Source organism: Athene cunicularia (genome assembly GCF_003259725.1).
Source record: "Athene cunicularia isolate RWA chromosome 1 unlocalized genomic scaffold, athCun1 chr1_part1, whole genome shotgun sequence".
NCBI classification, from domain to species: domain Eukaryota; kingdom Metazoa; phylum Chordata; class Aves; order Strigiformes; family Strigidae; genus Athene; species Athene cunicularia.
This window is the reverse complement of record NW_020799091.1, coordinates 124183408-124185445: the sequence shown is the minus strand read 5'-3', so window position 1 is coordinate 124185445 and position 2038 is coordinate 124183408. Positions and strand designations below refer to the sequence as shown.

General features: G+C 54.6%; 1 protein-coding gene across 2 annotated transcripts in view; it reads right to left on the bottom strand.

Annotated features, from left to right (window-relative positions):
* VANGL1 (VANGL planar cell polarity protein 1) overlaps positions 1 to 184 on the bottom strand; it is a 44844-nt gene extending 44660 nt beyond the window's left edge. For both annotated transcript variants that reach the window (XM_026852980.1, XM_026852989.1), the window contains exon 1: positions 146 to 184. The gene's annotated coding sequence lies outside the window, so the exon portion shown is untranslated. The remainder of the gene's footprint in view (positions 1 to 145) is intronic.
* Between the last annotated feature and the right edge of the window lie 1854 nt (positions 185 to 2038).

Sequence of the window (2038 nt, the reverse complement as noted above, 5' to 3'; positions counted from 1 at the left end):
CCTCTCCCTGCAGCTCAGCTCTGCCGCTGAGCCCCTTGCCCGGAGCCACCCCCGGCCCCTGCTCCCCCGCTCCTGAGCCCCCCAGCCCCTCCAGGGCTGAGCCCTTCGGCCCCACAGTTCTCCTCCACCCAGCCTCGCTCCTCACCCGTCCTTAGGCCGTCACACTCCAGCAGGCAGAGCAGTCCCTTTCAGCTCTCCCATCCAGGACAGCCGCGTTCTTGGCTTTTCTCCCAGGCGGAGTAGTGTATCGCTAGGCGCTGTAACGCCTCGCCTTCGGGTCTGCTCGGTGTGCTCCTCCACCCCAGCGCCTGCAGCCGCAGCACGTTTGGCCCCCGGGTCACAGGAGGTCTGCGGTGAGGAAGGACCTCCAGCCCCCCAAGGAGAAGGGGCTGGTTTGCCCGAAGCTGCTGCCCACAGCCTGCCTTGGGCACCAAATTCCTAACACCGCTGGCTCTGGGCAGCTGGGAAGGAAACAGGCAGAGTTTTGCGTGTCTCACGAGTCACCTTTTCTATATTCAAATGTTGCTCCTTTTAGATTTAATCTTTGGGTTGTCATACCCTTTTAAACTAGCTAAGTTTTCAGGCTGTACAATGACCCAGCAGGTGGGAACACATGAAAAAAATCTAGACCTCGAGGATTCCAGCCCTGCGCCTTGAACTACTCAACAACGATCCATGTTACAAAGGGAACAAATGCAGAAGATACTGAAATTATTCCTGTCAGAGAGTTTCTGTGTTGCATTATTGTGGCCTGCTGTAGACTGCATCTTTTATTTCTCCCCTCCGATTTCCCCTCACTCCCTTTTACAAAATAATGCCACAGTTTTCCTTGTGCCGCTTGCCCCCTACTCAGCATCCCTACAACACAGAATGCCTTTACAATGGAACAGACAACAGGGAATTAGGAGAAACGTTCCCGTAATTACTCTGATTTGGTAGTCACATTACCTCCTGTTTTGCGTGGCGTACCTGCTCACCCAACCCCGTGACTGCCTGGAAGAGGCCGATATCAAGTGATAGGCTCCATCTTGTATTATGCATCAACATGTGTCTAAGCTTGCCCAAGGCCTGAGTACTCTGCTGCATTCCAGGCAATGGCCCTGCCCTGGAAAGCTCTGACACCCTGCTGAAAGCCTGACTCCCAGCCTCACGGGCTGCTGATGACTCCCCATCACAACGGGCCTTGCTTCCAACCCGCTCAGAGGTGGAGGGAAACATGACAAAAGGCAACAGGCTGGAGTTTGTGCAGGGCATCCATCAGGCGCAGGAGGGACACTCAGTGCAAGGAGAGAGGTTTTACCTCTGCTGTGAGGGTAAGAAGGCAAGGGGAGATGCTGCCCTGAAAGGCTACAGAAACTCAGGGGAAAACTTCAACAAGGGACTTTTCCAAAGGTCTTTAACTGGACTTCTTTGAGAGCAACCAAGAAATTCTGCAAAGTCTGTATTTTCTCTCCTACTATGCTGCCCCAGTGACTGCTCAAGAAGATTTAGAGGATTTGTAAACAATAGTTTTATGGTCGAGAGCAGCAGGACTTGTTGCAGTACCCCACAGAAAGATTGCTAAGAGATCCAAGCTGGGGATGCATACAGAATCACAGAATCATCTCGGTTGGAAAAGACCTTGAAGCTCCTCCAGTCCAACCATTAACTTCACACTGACCGTTCCCAACTCCACCAGATCCCTCAGCGCTGGGTCAGCCTGACTCGTCAACCCCTCCAGGGATGGGGACTCCCCCCCTGCCCTGGGCAGCCCATTCCAACACCCAACAACCCCTTCTGCAAAGAAATACTTCCTAAGAGCCAGTCTGACCCTGCCCTGGCACAGCTTGAGGCCATTCCCACTTGGCCTGGCGCCAGTTCCTTGGTTCAAGAGACTCATCCCCCTCTCTGCACCCTCCCTTCAGGGAGCTGTAGAGGGCCAGGAGGTCTCCCCTCAGCCTCCTCTTCTCCAGACTAAACCCCCCCAGTTCCCTCAGCCGCTCCCCATCAGACCTGTGCTCCAGACCCTGCACCAGCTCCGTTGCCCTTCTCTGGACAC